Source organism: Salvelinus alpinus, chromosome 18, assembly GCF_045679555.1.
Source record: "Salvelinus alpinus chromosome 18, SLU_Salpinus.1, whole genome shotgun sequence".
Lineage (NCBI taxonomy): Eukaryota > Metazoa > Chordata > Actinopteri > Salmoniformes > Salmonidae > Salvelinus > Salvelinus alpinus.
The window spans coordinates 1,575,213-1,599,031 of record NC_092103.1 but is presented as its reverse complement, the minus strand read 5'-3'; the positions used below and the strand labels follow the sequence as shown (position 1 = coordinate 1,599,031).

Sequence of the window (23,819 nt, the reverse complement as noted above, 5' to 3'; positions counted from 1 at the left end):
CAGAGGTACTGGAGCCTCAGAGGTACTGGGATTCTCAGAGGTACTGGCAGCCTCAGAGGTACTGGCAGCCTCAGAGGTACTGGCAGCCTCAGAGGTACTGGAGCCTCAGAGGTACTGGCAGCCTCGGTGTCTGATATCTAAGGATACAATAATATGATATTAGTCATGTGTAAATTAGGCAACAGAACATGATAACGATTCAACCGTCCCCAGTATCCTCATTCTAAACAACTGACTAACCTGAACTTGGGGATTTATCATTTCCTTTTCAAATCTGGCCTCACAAGTGTTTCTTTAGAGTTTCCATGCATCTTCTTATCCACTGCAAAGCCTTTGAAAAGGAAGACAAGTTACAAAAATAATAGTTGAGACTTAATAGAATGACAAGACTGGCTCACAACATAGAGGATGGGCTGTGGGACACCAATGACTGTTATCATTGACTAATAGAGGGGCTGTGGGACACCAATGACTGTTATCATTGACTAATAGAGGTGCTGTGGGACACCAATGACTGTTATCATTGACTAATAGAGGGGCTGTGGGACACCAATGACTGTTATCATTAACTAATAGAGGGGCTGTGGGACACCAATGACTGTTATCATTGACTAATAGAGGGGCTGTGGGACACCAATGACTGTTATCATTGACTAATAGAGGGGCTGTGGGACACCAATGACTGTTATCATTGACTGGTAGAGGGGCTGTGGGACACCAATGACTGTTATCATTGACTAATAGAGGGGCTGTGGGACACCAATGACTGTTATCATTGACTGGTAGAGGTGCTGTGGGACACCAATGACTGTTATCATTGACTAATAGAGGTGTTGTGGGACACCAATGACTGTTATCATTGACTAATAGAGGTGCTGTCGGACACCAATGACTGTTATCATTGACTGGTAGAGGTGCTGTGGGACACCAATGACTGTTATCATTGACTAATAGAGGGGCTGTGGGACACCAATGACTGTTATCATTGACTGGTAGAGGTGCTGTGGGACACCAATGACTGTTATCATTGACTGATAGAGGTGCTGTGGGACACCAATGACTGTTATCATTGACTAATAGAGGGGCTGTGGGACACCAATGACTTATCATTGACTGGTAGAGGGGCTGTGGGACACTAATGACTGTTATCATTGACTAATAGAGGTGATGTGGGACACCAATGACTGTTATCATTGACTAATAGAGGGGCTGTGGGACACCAATGACTGTTATCATTGACTGGTAGAGGGGCTGTGGGACACCAATGACTGTTATCATTGACTAATAGAGGGGCTGTAGGACACCAATGACTGTTATCATTGACTAATAGAGGTGATGTGGGACACCAATGACTGTTATCATTGACTAATAGAGGTGCTGTGGGACACCAATGACTGTTTATTTTTTTTAAATTATTTATTACAAAAAACACAAGGAAGGAGTAACATTAAAATATTAGAACATGAAGGACAAACAGTACAGCAGCAAGACACTATCAAACATGTATCAGTCTTTCTGCAACAGAGCCATCCTTATGTGTGAGGGTGCGTGTGCATGATAGTGATGTAAAATATATGTCATAGTTTACTTTTTCATGATCACAATCTTGTGAAACCCGAACCCTCCAAGATCCCCCCACAGTTCCCCAATAGCTGTCCCTCAACCATTCGAGACCCCTCCCACAGCGCCCCCGGAAGAAAACAAATAAAAAATACAATTAATTCCATTCTTCCAAGAACCCCCCAATGCACCAACAACCAAGAGAATGTATCCCCAACCCCAAGAACCCCCCAATGCACCAACAACCAAGAGAATGAACCCCCAACCCCAAGAACCCCCCAATGCACCAACAACCAAGAGAATGAACCCCCACCCCCAAGAACCCCCAATGCACCAACAACCAAGAGAATGAACCCCCACCCCCAAGAACCCCCAATGCACCAACAACCAAGAGAATGAACCCCCACCCCCAAGAACCCCCCAATGCACCAACAACCAAGAGAATGAACCCCCACCCCCAAGAACCCCCCAATGCACCAACAACCAAGAACCCCCCAATGCACCAACAACCAAGAACCCCCGCAATGCACTAACAACAAAGAGAACTAAAGAGAAAAAAGGAAAAGACAGAAGAAAACAGCAAACAACAATGCAAAAATAAATAAAACGAAATAATACATTTAAAACAAAGGACATCAAGGACAACTGAAATCATGACAGCAATGCCAACTGTATATGTTTGTGTGCATGAGCAGAGTATTAGTATATTAGTAATTGACTGACCCGGTCTCTCCAGATTTCCTAACAGTACTATTTCAAGGGTCAATTTTAGATCAATGCTAAGCATTTTCAGCCATTCCTGAACCTGAGACCAGAAACAGGCTACCTGAGGGCAATACCAAAATAAATGGTCTATTGATTCTGTATCCTCACAACAAAATCTGCAGAGCTTCGATGATTTTATGCCCCAAATATTCTACTTTTGTTGTTGGCAAGAATTCTATATAATAATTTTTGCCTAAAAGCACGAAGTCTTGAATCTTGCGTTGTTTTATATATTAACTCACACACCCTGTACCATGGAATCTGTACATCAAAAATCTCTTCCCAACTAGTTTGCAATCTGTATGGCACAGCTGTCAACATCCTGGTCCTCAAATGAAACTGGTATACTTTCCTATTTATGACATTGTTATTCCTCTGCCAGTTTTGATCCTTTATATTTGGCAGACAGACCAGTTCAATACCTCCTCTATTTTGGGGGGTAATGCTGTAATCAATTGGTTGTACTCTTGGATTGAACAGACCTTCCCATACAATTATGATAACTCCATGAAGAACATAACTCTACCATTACAATATCATTTAAGAACAAAATACCCTTTTCAAACATCATATTTTATCAACCAGCACATTTGAGTTCAGCCATAATATTTGTTGTAATATTTGTTCTATCTTTTCAGGGGGGTGAAATTAAAATTGTAGCTCTGCAATGCTGGTTTTAAAAAGAAAGATACTTTGAAAAAAGTATCATTCTCAATTAATCTAAAATGAGACATGGAAATCTGCACAAAGGCCATTTTTAAACAATGGATGAGCTTTTCTTATTAATCTACTGGAGAACCATTTAGGGTTCAAGTAAAACTGTTGAATAAGTGAAGCTTTTAGAGAGAGGTTTAGTGATTTTATGTTTAATAATCTCAACCCACCCAATTCATATTCATTATATAGATAGTCACGTTTTATTTTGTCTGGTTTAGCGTTCCAGATAAAGCGAGATATTTGTTGCTCATATGATTTGAAAAACAAATCATCAGGAGCAGCAGCATCATAAACTGAGAGAAGATTAACATACAACATACAAATCAAATCACATTTTATTGGTCACATACACATGGTTAGCAGATGTTAATGCGAGTGTAGTGAAATGCTTGTGCTTCTAGTTCCGACCATGCAGTAATATCTAACAAGTAATCTAACAATTTCACAACAACTACCTTATACACACAAGTGTAAGGGAATGATTAAGAATATGTACATAAAAATATATGGATGAGCGATGGCCGAACGGCTTAGGCAAGATGCAGTAGATGGTATAGAGTACAGTATATACATACGAGATGAGTAATGTAGGGTATGTAAACATTATATAACGTGGCATTGTTTAAAGTGGCTAGTGATACATTACATCAAGATGGCAAGATGCAGTAGATGGTATAGAGTACAGTATATACATATGAGATGAGTAATACAGGGTATGTAAACATTATATAAAGTGGCCTTGTTTAAGTGACTAGTGATACATTTATTACATCCAATTATTAATTATTTAAGTGGCTAGAGATTGAGTCTGTATGTTGGCAGCAGCCACTCAATGTTAGTAATGGCTGTTTAACAGTCTGATGGCCTTGAGATAGAAGCTGTTTTTCAGTCTCTCGGTCCCTGCTTTGATGCACCTGTACTGACCTCGCCTTCTGGATGATAGCGGGGTGAACAGGCAGTGGCTCGGGTGGTTGTTGTCTTTGATGATCTTTTTGGCCTTCCTGTGACATCGGGTGGTGTAGGTGTCCTGGAGGGCAGGAACTCAGTCTGCCTCCTCAAATTGCACTCTATAGTGCATTACTATTGGCTCTGGTCAAGTAGTGCACTATATAGGGAATAGGGTGCCACTTGGGACAGAGACTCAGACTTGAATCACTGGTCCTGGAGACGGCTAGTTGTTCATACGGTGTTGTTTTTAATGATTAACCTTGAAATGCAGTGGACTGAATCAGGGTCACAGTGTTTGTTGGAAGTCTTAAACACATCTACTTTGAGACAAAGGTATACACCTCACACACATGGCTATGGGCTTAAAAACAAGAAGACACCTTTACCAATATCAGAAATTGAGTTTTTCATCCCAATATGGCACTTTATATACATCACAGTTGACTGAATTATAACAAAACCATTTGGCATAGGAACACCGGGTTTTCGGCCTAAAAAAAAAGTATTATGTTAATGAATTATTAAATTATTAAAATTATGAATAACATTCCAACTATGAGGCCACTAGGTAATCTGACTGCAGGAAAGGACTCCAGGTAATAATGATAAAATATGAATAACATTCCACCATGACGTCACTAGGTAATCTGACTGCAGGAAAGGACTCCAGGTAATAATGATACAATATGAATAACATTCCACCATGAGGTCACTAGGTAATCAGACTGCAGGAAAGGACTCCAGGTTATAATGATAAAATATGAATAACATTCCACCATGAGGTCACTAGGTAATCTGACTGCAGGAAAGGACTCCAGGTAATAATGATAAAATATGAATAACATTCCACCATGAGGTCACTAGGTAATCTGACTGCAGGAAAGGACTCCAGGTAATAATGATAAAATATGAATAACATTCCACCCAGGAAAGTGATAGCTACACAGCAATGTTATTGGAAACCCATGGCTTTTCTCATAAACAGGTTAAACTGGTTTTCTGATTATGCCTACATGGGGTCAATGCAACTAAACTTTAACAGAACTGATGGTATCCTAAATGAATCAGTAACAAAAATTACACAAAGTTTCCTGACATTGGGGAGGTGAATAAACTGTCCCTTGGTTTCTTTCTCAACACAAAGGAACATCTCACTGACTTGACATGTTCTGGTTTTGAATTCAGGCTGCAAGGTAAGGATCCTACCAGGGATTATTAATGTATGATGTTGGTAGAATGTTGAAGTTGGGATAGTAGTAAGGATCCTACCAGGGATTATTCATGTATGATGTTGGTAGAATGTTGAAGTTGGGATAGTAGTAAGGATCCTACCAGGGATTATTCATGTATGATGTTGGTAGAATGTTGACGTTGGGATAGTAGTAAGGATCCTACCAGGGATTATTCATGTATGATGTTGGTAGACTGTTGAAATTGGGATAGTAGTAAGGATCCTACCAGGGATTATTCATGTAGGATTTTGGTAGAATGTTGAAGATACAGAGCCACTTGTCATCAGAAAGGTGCTCTCTCAGCAGAACCGAAAATATTTCAAATACTTGACATGTTCTGGTTGTGAATTCAGGCTACAAGGTAAAACTCTTCACAAAGTGTGTTGAGAAATTAAAGGTATGGTGTAATTTTAGTATAGTGATTGGAAGTAAACGCTCAAAACTAACAGTCCATTTCACCCGGGACAGGTATGTGACAGTTCAATCGTACAAAATGGCGCTAACTGGATGGAAGGAAGTCAAATTCAAAAACATTGTTCATATATTCGTATATTGTAGTTATTTTACAATTTGTATATTTTTTATGTATTATAGTTCAATGACAGGCTGGATCTCTGTTTAGGGGTCAGTGCCTCTAAAATGAGTCTCTCTGTGGAACATGACACCAAAGCTAAGAGGTGAGATGACAATTATGTTGTTTATATCCAAAACGCTATATCCATAATTTATTCACATTTGTGTTGTTTCATCAGAAATGAAGTCTTCTGGGTACCTTCATGTGTAAAATATTACTGTTCTAAGATTCATAGTTTTTAGAGTATGATATTTTCTACTAAACGTCAACTGAGCGGCGCAGAGACACCATTCATATGTGTGCAGACTCGTTACAACTTCAGCTGTAAACACAAAGTGATGTTGTCCGTCTGTGACCAAGAGAAAGTGGTCTAGTTAAATGCTATCAAATTATTTAGTATTTTTTTCATTTTGGGTGCTGAACATCACAGCAAATATTGTTACATCACAGCAAGATGAAACTAATATTGTTACATTCTCTAGATTCTCCCGTTTCATTTGCGCTGTAGAGCGCCACAGTAGAGGTGTCATAATACCCATAACACCTAGGGGTCAAACAGGGAAATGGTTCCAATAGTTTTATAGAGCCCCACAGTGGAGGTGTTATAGTACCCATAACACCTAGCGGTCAAACAGGGAAATGGTTCCAATAGTTTTTCCACCATATATTTTTCCCAAAGGGAATTGTAGAAACACTTACAATAAGGGCTGTGTAGGGTGGGGTGGCGCGGCGGTTCTTGTGGGCAAATTATGCCTTCAAACTTTGTCATCAAAGTCTGGCATTCTCTGGATTTATGGTGCTTTCACGACAACTTGGAACTCTGAAAAAGCAAAGTCGAAAAATGGCATTATTACGTTCAAGACGCTTTTTCTCAGTCGGAGCTAGTTTTTTTCCGAGTTCACAGTTGTCTTGAACACACTGAAGTCTGAGATTTCCACGTTTCCAGATGTTTAGAACACAGCAGAAGTCACAGCATGGCCAATGTATTCAACCTTTTCTGGTCCATGGTGTTGCAGGTGAATGTTTATCCTTAAAACCTCTACCGCTTCTCTCTCCCGGATCCGGGATCCTCCTCATCAAAAAAGCTGACTAGCATAGCCTAGCCTAACGCGACAGGGATATCATATAATATAATTTTCATGAAATCACAAGTCCAATACAGCAAATGAAAGATAAACATCTTGTGAATCCAGCCAATATTTCAGATTTTTTAAGTGTTTTACAGCGAAAACACAATATAGCATTATATTAGCTTACCACAATAGCCAAACACACAACCGCATTTATTCACCGCATAGATAGCATTCGCAAAAACCAGCAAAAGATATAAAATTAATCACTAACCTTGGCCAACTTCATCAGATGACAGTCTTATAACATCAGATTATACAATACACTTATGTTTTGTTCGAAAATGTGCATATTTAGAGCTGCAAACCGTGGTTATACATTGTGAATATGTAGCATCGATTCACCAGAATGTCCGGAGCTATTTTGGACACTCACCTAATCTGACCAAAGAACTCATCATAAACTTTACTAAAAAATACATGTTGGACAGCAAATGAAAGATACACTGGTTCTTAATGCAACCGCCGTGTTAGATTTTTAAAAATAACTTTACCATAACAAACAGCTTGCGTTATAGCGAGACAGCGCCCGCCAAAACGGCGGAGAATAGGACTCAACATTTTACACAGAAATACGAAATAACATCATAAATTGTTCTTACTTTTGCTGAGCTTCCATCAGAATCTTGTACAAGGAGTCCTAGGTCCAGAATAAATCGTTGTTTGGTTTTAGAATGTCCTTTTCTCCTGTCGAATTAGCAACCTTAGCTAGCCATGTGGCGCGAACATGCCCATCTTCTCTTGACGCAAAGAAAGGAAAATTCCAAAAGTCGCAATAAACGTTGAATAAACTGATACAACTCGGTTGAAAAAACTACTTTATGATGTTATTATCACATGTATCAAATAAAATCAGAGCTGGAGATATCCGCCGTGTATACCGAACGCTTTTCAGAAGCCAATGTCGATGTACTTCGCGCGCCAGAGAAGACAAAGACATTTCCAGACCTGCCACTCCAAGAGCTCTTGTTCGACCTCAGATCAAGCTAGACACCCCATTCCACCTTCCACTGCCTGTTGACATCTAGTGGAAGGCGTATGCAGTGCATGCATATCCATAAATACTAGGCAATTGAATAGGCAGGAACTGGAACAGAGCATCGTTTTCAGATTTTTCACTTCCTGTATGGAAGTTCGCTGCAAAATGGGTTGTGTTTTACTCACAGATATAATTCAAACAGTTGTAGAAACTTGAGAGTGTTTTCTATCCAATAGTAATAATAATATGCATATTGTACGATCTAGAATAGAGTACGAGGCCGTTTCATTTGGGCACAATTGTTCCCCAAAGTGAAAACAGCGCCCCCTATTAAGAAGAAGTTTTAAGCTTGGAAAAGACTTGGACACCCTCTCCACTGAATAGCAGGCTAGTGATTTGCTTTACAACACTTGCAGTTACGCACTGATGCCTTCCAAACCACTCATTGTTGAATTTGCGATTTCCGACTTGTTGTATAATGTTTATGTCCAATGGCCGATAAGCACTGATACGTTCTATCTATAATTTCTCTTCATATGACAAGGATTGAAGAGGATTTGCCAGTAGATTGTTGACCTGATTCATGATGATGACTGCTAGCTTGCTAGCTAAGATTTTGAAAGTAGGATGTTGACATTATCAGTCCAATCAAAGCCACGGCAGTTTATTTTATCTGTGGCCAATGACCTTGAGCCATTTGGATGGACACTTCTAATGTAACTCTATGGCAGCACCCAATGGGCTTGAATTTTCCAGCTATCCCTGTAGATTTAGTGGTGACATAGTGTCTCCATGAGTGACAGAACACTGAGCCAATCATGACGCAACTATTCATTTATTATTTTTTGACTGAATAACAGGTTGCCACTGTTCCAAAGCAGGAAACACTGATTGGCTGCTTGTTCTAATATCAAGATACCTGCTGGTACCTCTTCACTGGTTAGGACAGCTCATGAGGTGTCCTACCCGCCATTTTTAAAAAGACAAGACAAAGCTCATTGCCTTCTTCATTCATGCAGAGACGGGCAGCCTGAAGGTCTCCTCATTGATTTAGCTGGAAAGGGGAGAAATTGTGCTTTACATTGGTATTCATATTACAGTTGACCTTGAAGTATTAGGTGTTTGGGCACTAAAAGAAGGTAAATTGTATGGAACAGTGGAATATACAAAAAAAAAAAATTGTTAGCTATTGTTACACTCCCACTGTCTGGTTCTCCGCTCTTCACTAGATGGACGGTGTCATGACGTTGCCTGTTTAGGTACATAAAGCCCATCCCCCTCTCCCTGCCTCCCCCTTTCCTCCTTCAACCCATGCTGTGGTCACAGAGAGACGTCGTAAATTCCTGAGAATCTCCTCATGGCCAAACAGTATTAGAGAGAGGGTAAACTTTCAGGACAAAGGAAGTTTCTTCCACCTCACAGAACTTGAGGTACGAACAGATTTCATGTTCCTGCAAAAGTATAAAAGATCGGTGAAAAGTCCAGCTATTAACCGGTCCGTTCAAACTAGTGTTAACCCCTAACACTAGTTTGAAGTTATTTTAGCCTTAACCCTAATTCTAGGATAGGGTAGACTAGAACACTTTTAGAAACTATTTTAGTAATAATATTATTTTAATAAATACCATAATAGTACTTAGTAGCATTTAGATTATTTTGTTATTCAAAACCTGTCTAAGCATTTAGCTTTTTTTGTTTTGTTATTTTATTATATTTATTATTGCAAGGCAGAACACTTGATAAACAAGCCACATTAGTTTTATTATTCAAATGTGGTTTGAACTGGGTGACCTAGTGACCTCTGTGAAAGTCCAGCAATTGGCGTGGGATAGGTGGGGCAGGCTTGAGACTGATCTAAGGAATTGCTTTAGTTAGCTATGTATCTCGTATTAGAGCTGTGTTGCTAATGGGAGAGCAAAACAATAACGATTGTAGCAGGTTTGAACCCCGGGTAAATTATCACTAGTCAGAATCTCAACCTTTAGTATACATGCATTATATATATATATATTGCCAGTAAACAACCTCGGAATAGAAAAGACAAGAGTGTGTCTTCCAGCCCACCAATAAATTACATAATTCAACCCTCCTGGTTAGTAAATTTACCTCAACATGCCCCCGGAGAAGGCAGAGTGACGACACCAGCTTTTTAGCAGGGCTGAGTTGATTACTAGCGAGAGAAGGCAGAGCGGGTTGATACTGGTTGATGAATTTGACAATGAATGTACCTGGAAAATACACATTTTTCTCGACCAGAGGTGACTGAATTAATGTTCAGGCTTATTGATAATCGTTATATTAATGAAGTATAATTTTCAAACATGAGCGTAAAAACAGGTAATAATAAACATGAATCATCATTGTATTACTTCACAGTAATCTGTTAAATGCTTTTCCAGTCCTTCCTCTTGCGTTAGCAGTGTGGAAAGGGACAGAAAGAAGCACACAGGAGTTTTCCTGTGAGGGGGAGTGGTGGTGTATCCAGGGAGAAAACTAAACTAATCTTCTGAAATGTCATTTGTGGTCTTATGCTGCCATCTATTGGAATGATGTAGCAACTGCAGTAGTACTGAATAATGTGTAATTCCTTACTAAAGTAGTAATTGCTCAGAATTTGAAAATATAACATTATCTAATTCATTTGACCACTTACAGCCATAAAATAACAATTTATTGCTTAACAAACAATGAAGCAGACATAAACTAAAAACATCATACATTTTGTTAATCATATATATAAACTATTTATTTAGATGGGTGACATTATCTGCCAAAGTAACAGCCCTGTAGACAAAGAAGAGCTCTCCAGTAGGTACCAAAATATTCAAAGGCCATTTGAATTGTTCAAAGCAGAATTACTTTCCCATTGTTCCTCAACTGTAGTTTATGATATACTATTTTACATGAAGTCTCTACCTGTATTCAATGTATAAAATATTTCATAAAAAATATATAAAATATAATATTTCAAAATTTGCGACATGAGATCGAGCCGGTCGGTCACATCTGAGAGTGAGAAAGATACTGTATATTGCATTATATAAAACAACATGGTTATTTGTCTCTCTGAAATGAAACCATCAAGTCAGATTTTAAACAAACACATGTTTGTCCTTGAACAACCCCATGCCATGATTAGCTAGTGAAATAACACACCAATCTCTTCCATAATTTATTTAAACAATAAATGCTCATTTACGAATGTTTCTGAAAAGTGATATATAGCATTTGGGAATGAAACTCTTGTTTCCCCATCTGAGCTCAGAGTAGATGAGAGATGTAATGTTTGTCTCTGTTGTGTTGAAGCCCAATCAAGCAGGAGAGACCAGCCTCCCCTGTTCCCAGCTGTGTGTCCATGAAGAGTGACAAGTCTATGGGTCCTCCTATATCCTTTAGAGAGGGAGACTTTTCTACTGAACAAAGGTAAGAAGAACTCATGGGTCATGGTCAGTGAGTTAAACAACACTGTCTAGTCATTTCTGCCATTTTCCCATTTTCTTTTTGTTGTTTTCATAATCCATAAACTAATCATTTTTTTAATTTTCACAGTCATAAAGCAAAATTAAACAAACACAACATTCCCTCCCTCCCTCCCTCTGTGTGTGTGTGTGTGTGTGTGTGTGTGTGTGTGTGTGTGTGTGTGTGTGTGTGTGTGTGTGTGTGTGTGTGTGTGTGTGTGTGTGTGTGTGTGTGTGTGTGTGTGTGTGTGTGTGTGTGTGTGTGTGCACTCCCTGAATGAGATGATGTAATCTCATGTTTTGTCCACAGAAACGAACAGGAGAGATCAGAGTCAGAGATTCTCAGTGGTCAGTCTTCCCAGAGTCATCAAACAGACCTGGCCAAAATATTCAGTGTATGTGGTCCTGTTATGTACATTTGTTTTTGTTTACCTCAAGTAAAGTTGGTCTGTCAATCATTCATTAATGTGTTCATGAAAAAGCATTTTGTCTCTTGCTTAACTTATTTACTTGATTTATTTCAGTTGCTTGAAGAGAATATTTTGACATTTGTGAAGAACGAGCTGAAGATGTTCAAGAGGATTCTTAGTCCAGAGCTCCCAGAAGGCTTTGAGAGTCAGAAGCAGGATAAGGAAGTGGTGGACGCTGAAGATGAGAAACAGGAAAGCAGTGCCAGAGAGGGGGCTCTGAAGATCACACTGCACGTCCTGAGGAAAATGAACCAGAAGGAGCTTGCTGACACACTGGAGAAATGTAAGATCTTTCTGCATCATGTTGAATGCTGTTTTATAACATTTAAAAGCTGTAGCTAAAGTACAGCTAAAGTAGCTGTGTAACTCAATGATATTGTAGCAGCCTTAACACAACACCTAGTTACCTCATCAAGTAGCAGCAGGGATGTGTTGAGTTGATTCATTTAGGCAGAGAAGAGGAGAGACAGAGGAGAGAGAGAACATTGTCGTGCCTTTGGCATCATTAAAGTGAAGAGTGTTATTTTATCAAATCAATTCTCTGTAATTATTATTACATGATTAAACTAATAACTAGGAAGTCGGGGCACCAAGTAAAATATTCAGATTACAAAGTTATAATTTTCCTAATATAACTCTCTGTAACGCTCGTCCTCCTCCTTGTCTGAAGAGGAGCATGGATCGGACCAAAACGCAGCGTGGTTTGAATACATACTTGTTTTATTAAAGAAAGACGAACACGAAAAAACACTTGATAAACTACAAAACAATAAACGACGTTAACAGACCTGAACTTGAGAACATATAACATGAACGCACGAACAGGAAGGAACACACGAACGAATGAATGAATGAAACGAACGAACGAAAACAGTCCCGTGTGACACAAACACTGACACAGGAACAATCACCCACAAACAAACAGTGAGAACAGCCTACCTTAATATGGTTCTCAATCAGAGGAAACGTAAAACACCTGCCCCTGATTGAGAACCATATCAGGCTAATTGAAAATGAACCCAACATAGAAACACATAACATAGAATGCCCACCCCAACTCACGCCCTGACCATACTAAACAATGACAAAACAAAGGAAATAAGGTCAGGAACGTGACACTCTCTATCTGATCAATTAGTCTTCTAATTAATGAATTATTCTTTACCTCACGTTAGTCTCATTCCAAACGTCGTAAGTTGTTGGTTATCTGCACGAACCCAGTCTTTACTATGAATCATCCATACATGAATTGTCTTAATCATTTATTTACTAACTAAATAATCACAGAAATGGATAAACAAACAAACAGTAGATATAGTTACAAGGAAATGATAGGGGAGGTTCCCTAGTGGGCTAAGCCAATATGGCGGCTTGGTGGACAAAGGGAAGTGGGTGTAGACTGAGAAGGGCGGGAATTACAAGAGTCACTACACAGTTGATATTTATTTTTTTAAATGCTAATCCTTTGCACATGAATGCTCACTCATTCGGGAATAATTGCAATCAATATAAATGTACGCTCAGTGTGTCGTCGTGATCTCTGTTGGAATCGTCTTTCTGTTGGAAAGTTCATCCGCCCCTCTCTCTCTTCCAAGAAGTCTTTCGTGGTTAGGATGGATACTTCAGAGTACCATTAAGAAATGTTTTTATAGAATAGATGTTTTGGCGGTTGGCGGCGGTTGGCGGTCCTCGCATTCAGGTTGACATAATTTCTAGCTGCAGACTAGAAATTAGTATGGAGGATTTGTTCTTACTCGGTAAGGATTAATAGTCTCAGAGTTTTAACCATTTCCACCCGTGTAGCCAATGCTCCACGTGGTATGGAATTCAACAACCATTACAACCTTAGCTTATCCTGAGGGTTTTTGGTGGTCTCTACTCCAACCTTAGCCCCCTCGATACTCGAGGTACGCATGGTCTAAAGTGGGTTTACCCAGGTGGGGGTTTTATTCGGAACACTAGAAAAGGGCTGTCCTATGAGCCAGATCCTGTCTGGGGGCGGGTAAATGACTTAGTTAGACTTTAAAGGGAATACAATTCTCTTTCATTAACAGGGTTAACATCACCTTACATAATTTCACAAATAGTTTCATCTTTACTCATTCATTTTATACAATAATTAGATGCAAACCTCATAACGGAGGCTCCTGTATTAACAGAGTTATGGTAATGTGGCTGAATTGTCTTTCCTGAGATCACAACATGAGACAAAACGGACCGGTCCGTAGCTGGCTACTTAGCTAAGACATGGATATTTTTCAGTTCTCAAGTTCTGTGATGTGGAAGAAGTTCCTTTGTTCTACTGTGAATCTCTCTCCATTTATACGAACTGTTAGATAATACATTATTATAATTTAACCTTTTAACCTATAACATTTAAAAGCTATAGCTAAAATACAGCTAATGTGGCTGTGTAACTCAATGATATTGTAGCAGCCTTAACCTTTCACGAGCCTCTACCCCGGGTCCGGGATCACCCCCCACCCCCCCCACACACTGATTAGCATAGCTAGCATAGCTTCACAAGTAGATAGTAGCATCTAAATATCATTAAATCACAAGTCCAAGACACCAGATGAAAGATACAGATTTTGTGAATAAAGCCACCATTTCAGATTTTTTAAATGTTTTACAGGGAAGACAAAATATGTAAATCTATTAGCTAAACACGTTAGCAAAATACACCACTTTTCTAACTCCATCAGTTTCTTACTCCTTCAGGTGCTATCACCAATTCGGCTAAACTAAGATATTGATAGCCACTAACCAAGAAAAAAACTCATCAGATGACAGTCTGATAACATATTTATGGTATAGGATAGGTGTTGTTAGAAAAAAGTGCATATTTCAGGTAGAAATCACAGTTTACAATTGCACCGACCATCACAAATCGACTAGAATTACTAGATAGAGCAACGTGTATGACCAATTTACTCATCATAAAACATTTCATAAAAATAGACAAAGCATAGCAATGGAAAGACCCAGTTCTTGTGATTTCAGACCATATTTCAGATTTTCTAAGCGTTTTTCAGCGAAAACACAATAAATCGATAAGTTAGCATACCACATGTGCAAACGTTACCAGAGCATCGATTCCAGCCAAAGAGCGCTATAACGTAATCACCGCCAAAATATATTAATTTTTTCACTAACCTTCTCAGAATTCTTCCGATGACACTCCTGTAACATCATTTTACAACATACATATACAGTTTGTTCGAAAAGGTGCATATTTAGCCATACAAAACCGTGGTTATACAATGGAAATAGTCACAACTCAAGCCTCAAAATGAGGAACGTCAGCTTTCAGAGTGATCTAGTTTAATCGAAAGCTAATCATATACTTGACTAAAAAATACAGGGTTGACAGGAATCGAAAGACAAATTAGTTCTTAATGCAACCGCTGATTTACATTTTTAAAATTATCCTTACTTTTCAATACAGGGTTCGCCAAGTGAAGCTATACCAAACAAAATGGCGAAATATGCGTTTAAAATATTTCGACAGAACAACGATTTATCATATTAAATATTGTTTACTTTGAGCTGTTCTTCCATCAGATTCTTGGGCAATGTATCCTTTCTATGTTATAAACGTCTTTTGGTCGATAGATGTCCTCTGTCCTTCGAAATGTCCACCACCAACGACCGACACCCCGAAACGTTTCCAAAGCTAAAAAGTGCACGACAAAGAAATTCCTCAAAATCGCACTAAACGGATATAAATTGCTATAAAACGGTTCAAATTAACTACATTATGATGTTTTTAACAACTATAACGACTGAAAACATGACCGGAGAAATATAACTAGTTAAACAACGATTTGGAATGAGGCAGGTCCGATGTCCATCTTGCTTGTGGCGCGCGGAGAAGAGAGAGAGGTCCTCCCACGTTTTGTGGTTTTATATGGGCTGGGATTGTGCAATAGACTCCATTCAAAACGTGATGACGTACAGACACCCAGAGGAAGACGTAGGCAGTGTCGGTTTCTTCATAGCATTCACTGTCGCCTTAAAAACAGACTCCAGATCAGGGGTAAAAATTTCTGAAATCTGACCCCTGTCATGAAAAGTGCTGTAGATATTGTTCTGTACCACTCAGAGACAAAATTCCAACTTCTATAGAAACTAGAAAGTGTTTTCTATCCAATAATAACAATAATATGCATATTGTACGATCAAGAATTTAGCACGAGGCAGTTTAATTTGGAGACCCAAATATGCTAATGCAGAACAGCACCCCCTATAGTCCCAAGAAGTTAACACAACACCTAGTGACCTCATCAAGTAGCAGCAGGGATGTGTTGTGGTGATTCATTTAGAGACAGAGAGAGAGAGAACATTAATAATACCATCAATAATACCAATAATTATATAATCAGTCACACCAGTCTGTAATGCATTATGAAAAAAACTAACGTAATATTAATATCCTCTGTGTTATTTTGTAATTCAGATCAGTTTGCTGTAATTTGCCAACGTGAACTCAAATCTAATCTGAAGAAGAAGTTTCAATGTGTATTTGAGGGGATCGCTAAACAAGGAAACCCAACACTTCTCAATAAGATCTACACAGAGCTATACATCACAGAGGGTGGAACAGGAGAGGTCAATAATGAACATGAGCTGAGACAGATTGAGACAACAACCAGGAAACAAGCAAGACCAGAGAGTGCTATCAAATGCAACGACATCTTCAAACCCTTAACTGGACAAGACAAACTTATCAGAACTGTGCTGACAAAGGGAGTCGCTGGCATTGGAAAAACAGTCTCTGTGCAGAAGTTTATTCTGGACTGGGCTGAAGGAAAAGCAAATCAGGATGTTCAATTTGTATTTCCATTCCCTTTCCGGGGGCTGAATTTGATGAAAGGGGAAAAACACACTTTGATTGAACTTCTCAATCACTTCTCAATGGAAGCCAAACAATCAAGAATCTCAAACTACGACAAGTACAAAGTTCTGTTCATCTTTGATGGTCTGGATGAGTGCCGACTGCCCCTAGACTTCAAGAAGAACAAGATCTGTTGTGATGTCACAAAGTCAACCTCAGTGGATGTTCTGCTGACAAATCTCATCAAGGGAAATCTGCTTCCCTCTGCTCTCCTCTGGATAACTACCCGACCTGCAGCAGCCAATAAGATCCCTTCAGGGTGTGTTGACCAGGTGACAGAGGTACGAGGGTTCAATGACCCACAGAAGGAGGAGTACTTCAGGAAGAGATTCAGTGATGAGGACCTGACCAGCAGAATCATCTCACACATAAAGACATCAAGGAGCCTTCACATCATGTGCCACATTCCAGTCTTCTGTTGGATTTCTGCAACAGTCCTTGAACACATCCTGAAACATAAGAGAGAATAGATGCCCAAGACTCTGACTGAGATGTACACACACCTTGTGGTGTTTCATACCAAACAGAAGAATGAAAAGTATCTTGGGAAAGAAGAGACAGGTCCACACTGGAATAAAGATAGCATTCTGTCACTGGGAAAACTGGCTTTTCAACAGCTTGTGAATGGCAATCTGATTTTCTATGAAGAAGACATGAAAGTGGCTGGCATTGATGTCAACGAAGCCTCAGTGTACTCAGGATTGTGCACACAGCTCTTTAAAGAGGAATGTGTGCTGTACCAGGACAAGGTGTACTGCTTTGTTCATCTGAGCATTCAGGAGTTTCTGGCTGCCATGTATGTGTTCCTCTCATTCATCAACAACAATGAGAATCTACTGGCCAAACCTCAATCAACATCCAGGAACCTTTCTGTGTTGTTCAGAGACAAGCATAAAGTTACTTTCTACAAGAGTGCTGTGGATAAAGCCTTACAAAGTGAGACAGGAAACTTGGACCTTTTCCTCCGCTTCCTCCTGGGCCTCTCACTGGAGTCCAATCAGAAGCACTTTCGAGGTTTACTGACAAAGACAAGAAGCAGCTCACAGACCCATGAAGAAACAGTCAAGTACATCAAGGAGAAGATCAGGGAGAATCCCTCTCCAGAGAAGATCATCAATCTGTTCCACTGTCTGAATGAGCTGAATGACCATTCTCTAGTGGAGGAGATCCAAAGCTACCTGAGATCAGGAAGTCTCTCAAGAGCCAACCTGTCAACTGCACAGTGGTCAGCTCTGGTCTTTGTGTTGCTGACTTCAGAAAAGGAGCTGGATGTGTTTGACCTGAAGAAATACTCCAGATCAGAGGAAGGTCTTCTGAGACTACTGCCAGTGGTCAAAGCCTCCAGAGCTGTTCTGTGAGTAAATAAAATGACATATAAGTTTAGAGAAAATATGTATTATAATATGTTTATAATGTTATATTGAAAAACATATTGAATAAATGTATTTATTTTTCTCATTAGTTTAACTTTATGAGCATACAATTCTAGTAGACGGAAGATGAATCTATATGTTGTTTGGGAGAATAAACCAAATGCATCTACCATTGTCCTTCTGCACTACTTGTGTTAAATTAACAATGTGTTTGAAGTAATGAGGATCTCTTTGTCAGGCTGTCAGGCTGTGGAGTCACAGAGGAAGGCTGTGCTTCTCTGGTCTCAGCTCTGAGGTCAAACCCCTCACACCTGAGAGAGCTGGACCTGAGTAACAATGACCTGAAGGATTCAGGAGTGAAGCTGCTCTCTGCTGGACTGGGGAATCCCCACTGTAAACTGGAGACTCTGAGGTCAGTATTCCTGTAGTTGGTCAACAAGTGATAACTGTTCACCAGATCCACACGTGTTTACCAGGCATACATAGTCCACACCATATGTGTTTGGACAGTGAAGCTTACAGTTTTAAAATGGGTGCTATGCTCCTGCATTTTGGATTTGAGATTGAATGTTTCATATTAGGTGACAGTACAGAATGTCACCTTTTTTTATTTGAGGGTATTTTCATGCATATCGGTTTCACTGTTTAGACATTCATTGTGAAAAATGACGAATAAGAGAGTTATAGAGGCACTAAGATCAGAATTCATGTTTTGTTGTATCCCCTGTTATTGGTAATGGTGAGAGGTTAGCATGTTTTGTTGTAGCCCCTGATATTTTTAATGGTGAGAGGTTAGCATGTTTTGTTGTAGCCTCTGTTATTGGTAATGGTGAGAGGTTAGCATGTTTTGTTGTAGCCTCTGTTATTGGTAATGGTGAGAGGTTAGAATGTTTTGTTGTAGCCTCTGTTATTGGTAATGGTGAGATGTTAGCATGTTTTGTTGTAGTCTCTGTTATTGGTAATGGTGAGAGGTTAGCATGTTTTGTTGTAGCTTCTGTTATGGGTAATGGTGAGAGGTTAGCATGTTTTGTTGTAGCCTCTGTTATTGTTAATGGTGAGAGGTTAGCATGTTTTGTTGTAGCTTCTGTTATTGGTAATGGTGAGAGGTTAGCATGTTTTGTTGTAGTCTCTGTTGTTGGTAATGGTGAGAGGTTAGCATGTTTTGTTGTAGCCTATGTTATTGTTAATGGTGAGAGGTTAGCATGTTTTGTTGTAGTCTCTGTTATTGGTAATGGTGAAAGGTTAGCATGTTTTGTTGTAGTCTCTGTTATTGGTAATTGTGAGAGGTTAGCATGTTTTGTTGTAGTCTCTGTTATTGGTAATGGTGAGAGGTTAGCATGTTTTGTTGTAGCCTCTGTTATTGGTAATGGTGAGAGGTTAGTATGTTTTGCTGTATCCTCTGTTATTGGTAATGGTGAGAGGTTAGCATGTTTTGTTGTAGTCTCTGTTATTGGTAATGGTGAGAGGTTAGCATGTTTTGTTGTAGCCTCTGTTATTGGTAATGGTGAGAGGTTAGCATGTTTTGTTGTAGTCTCTGTTATTGTTAATGGTGAGAGGTTAGCATGTTTTGTTGTAGCCTCTGTTATTGGTAATGGTGAGAGGTTAGCATGTTTTGTTGCAGCCTCTGTTATTGGTAATGGTGAGAGGTTAGCATGTTTTGTTGTAGCCTCTGTAACTTTCTCACTCATTATTATTCATGATTCATTCATTGTTTTTCTTAATCATGGCATCATCAGGATTTATTTAGTAGTATTTAGAAACATGTTATCTACTCACTTAGAGAGAAAATTACTCCAGTCATCATCCACCATTGAGTTTCTATTGGGCAAAACACAACCAAAACAAACTGCAAATGCGTCAATGTCACCTCATATGAAACATTTGATCTCAAATCTAAAATGTTGGCGTATAGAGCCACATTTAAAATGTTAGCTTGACTGTCAACATAGATATGGTGTGGACTGTTTACTCAATACAATCTAAATCTGATACCTCACTGTCTGTCTTTTGACTGATAATGCTTTTTAAACTGGTCTGGTCAGTCTGCTCAAATATTTGTACAATAAATGTTTCTATCTATAAGCAATAACTTGATAATTTGTCATTTCTAATAATGATACATTAATTTATGAATATATATGGCAGGTTTCAGGACACTGATATATCTGAAAATGTAAAAAAATATATATGCTGCCACTATTTTCACCACCAAAGAATATCAGTGGGATTTTAATATGATTTGACTCTTTGCAGGCTGTCAGGCTGTCTAGTCACAGAGGAAGGCTGTGCTTCTCTGGTCTCAGCTCTGAGGTCAAACCCCTCACACCTGAGAGAGCTGGACCTGAGCTACAATCACCCAGGAGACTCAGGAGTCAGACTGCTCTCTGCTGGACTGGAGGATCCACACTGCAGGCTGGAGAAACTCAAGTATGTAGAGGGTTTATGTCAATGTTCATATCAGACATGTTTGACTTATCAGGCAAGTTAAGACAAACATTCTTACCACCACTTGGACAAAGTTATATGCTGACTGTGTGTGTGTGTGTGTGTGTGTGTGAGTCCAGTGTGTGTGTGTGTGTGTGGGGGGGGGGGGGGGGGGGTCCAGTATGTCTATGTCCAATGTGTGTGTGTGTGTGTCCATTGTGTGTGACACATACTGGACACACACTGGACACACACACATATACACACTGGGGACACACACACTGGACACACAATGAACACACAGACACACGATAGATGGACACACACACATACACACTGGAGACACACACACACACAACCATTCTTAGTTATTTGCTGACCGTGTGTGTGTGAGAGAGTTCAGGTGTATCACTGATTGTTCTTCTGCTTACCGCTACAGTGTGGAACATGGTGGAGAGTACAGAATGAAACCTGGGCTTAGAAAATGTGAGTGTTGACTGCTGTGAAGAATATGACTAAGAATAAGTCTTAATTCAAGTTAAGTCAAAGTCAAAGACCACCATCATTACTTACTTGGTCATATTAAATATCAGCTGTAGTTCTTCAGAAGCAGAAATCAGGGACACCAACGTTTACAAAGAGTTGCTTTGACAATGTGTGTGTGTGGCGCGTTTGTGTTACATTAGAAATGTGTGCTTGTGTTCATGCAGGACACACACACTGGACACACAATGAAAACACACACACACAATGGACACACATTCGCTGGACACACAGTGTGTGTGTGTGTGTTTTATATTACCAGACAGTATAACATATGATCATTCAACAAGTCTCAAGTTACCTAAACTTCTCCTTTTGATACCTAGAAACATCTACATTAAATGAATTAGTGAAAAGTGAGTTAACATTCTAATGTGAATGATGATGATTTCTAATATTGTGTTTGGTTTCGTCCATCAGATGTCTGTGATCTCACACTGGACCTAAACACAGTAGACAGACATCTCTCTCTGTCTGAGGAGAACAGAAAGGTGACATGTAGGAGAGAGGAGCAGTCGTATCCTGATCACCCAGAGAGATTTGAAAACTATGAACAAGTGCTGTGTAGAGAGGGTCTGACTGGACGCTGTTACTGGGAGGCAGAGTGGAGTGGAACAAGGGTTGATATAGGAATGACATATAAAGGAATCTGCAGGAGAGGAGGGGATAATGACTGTTGTCTTGGATGTAATGACAAGTCCTGGAGTCTGTTCTGCTCTGACAACAGTTACATTGCCTGGCACAATAATAATTCCACAATCACAGACGTCCCCTCCTCCAGCTCCCACAGAGTAGGAGTGTATCTGGACTGGTCAGCCGGCACTCTGTCCTTCTACAGAGCCTCCTCTGACACACTGACGCACCTAATCACATTCACCTCCACATTCACTGAGCCCCTCTATCCAGGGTTTAGGGTTTGGGTTGATGACTCCTCAGTGTCCCTGTGTCAGGTGGTCCCTGTGTCAAACACAACATGATATTTCACTCTAATCAGGGTCATGTTCAGTAAGATACACTGGAGCAACAATGTAGAATCTCTAGTGTGTAAACCCCTCTATCCAGGGTGTTTGGTATGAATATCTCTCTAGTGTGTAAACCCCTCTATCCAGGGTGTTTGGTATGAATATCTCTCTAGTGTGTAAACCCCTCTATCCAGGGTGTTTGGTTTGAAACGTGTATTAGCATTACTTTCAGGTTAATATAAATGATAGGTGTGTATGTAATATAAAGGTGTGTACAATCCTGTTACTCTGGATGTGTAAGTTGCTGTTTTCACATAACTCTGTACCTAATTCACCACGGCTCTGCACATCTCGTGTTCATACCCTCTGTTCTCTGAAATGTGTCTGTTCCGAACGAAGTCTCTCCTCATCCTCTATTCTAAGAACCAACAGTTCTTCGTACTCGTAGGAGAACACAGAGGACTCTGAATATTTGGCCACCTCATCCACAGGTTCGACACATTGAGTCAGTTGTGGTGGAACCAGCCATGACTAAGCATTCATAGGTCTACTATATAAGACCTCTGTTGGTTTTTGTGTCAGAGCTCTTGGCCCAACACTCAAGAGTGTGGGGTCGACCAGCCTCATTATTGCAGGACTTTCAAAGAATCACTTACGGGTGCAGTGGCGACCCATATTCAGGGCAGGTGGGGCTGTTTTGAGACCCAAATCTTTAGCAAAATAAATAAAATCCCACCCAAAAATTGGTTGCTTGCCTGTTTTGCATGTTATTTTGGCATTAATACGTGACACATATCAGTTTGCAAACAATGTATAAAAATATATATATATCATTGAATTAATAAAGCTGCATACAAACATGGTTTCTATTTTTGTTTTCTTGAGAAAGGCAGCTCCAAAATGCAGGTGTTTCAGCCCAGCTCAGTGCTTTTTAGTGGTGGTGGGGCAGCCAGCTGAAAATACAAGCGTTGCGCTGTGATTGACTCAGTGTTCTGTCACTCATGGGGAAACTACGTCACCTCCAAGTCTAAGGGGAGACCTGGAGAATTTGAGCCACTTTGGGTGCTCCCATAAAGGTACATTAGAAGTGCCCATCCAAGAAGGCTCAAAGTCATTGGCCACAGATAAAATGACGTCAAATCACGTTATATCTACAGTAGCTTTGATTGGACTGATCATGTCAACATCTTACTTTCAATCTTAGCTAGCAGTCATCATCATGAATCAAGTTGACAATCTACTGGCAAATCACATGAAGATAAATAAGGAAGAGAAATTATAGATAAAACATATCAGTGCTCATCGGCCATTGGACATAAACATTACACAACAAGTTGGAAATTGCAAATTCAACAATGACTGGTTTGGAAGGAATCAGTGACAGTGGCTAACTACACGCATTGCAAAGCAACCACTAGCCTGCTATTCAGTGGAGTGGCTGTGTGGTCCCACATCTGGGATTAAGGGTCTCTCTTCCTAGTTTAAAATGATAAACATTCAACAATGGCCATGCTGTCAATGAAACATGATTTGTGCCGCAGTCAAAACAACTGTTAACTCTGAACGGCGAAAACTTGACTTCAGTGAGTTCAAGACAACTGGGAAGTCGGGAATAAACGAGCTCCGACTGGGAAAATACGTTTTGAACGGTTATCCAACTCGGAATTGTAAATCCGGCCTTTTTCTAGAGCTACGACCTGAAGATCAATGACATCATCATGATTTGACCTTGTTTTTTTCAGAATTCCAGTTGTTTTGAAAGCACCATAAATCCAGAGAATGCAAGA

The 23,819-nt window shown here is 39.7% G+C and overlaps 1 pseudogene; it reads left to right on the top strand.

Annotated features, from left to right (window-relative positions):
• Positions 1-5,827: 5,827 nt before the first annotated feature.
• On the top strand, positions 5,828-22,894 carry LOC139544471 (NLR family CARD domain-containing protein 3-like; annotated as a pseudogene).
• The last annotated feature ends 925 nt before the right edge of the window (positions 22,895-23,819 follow it).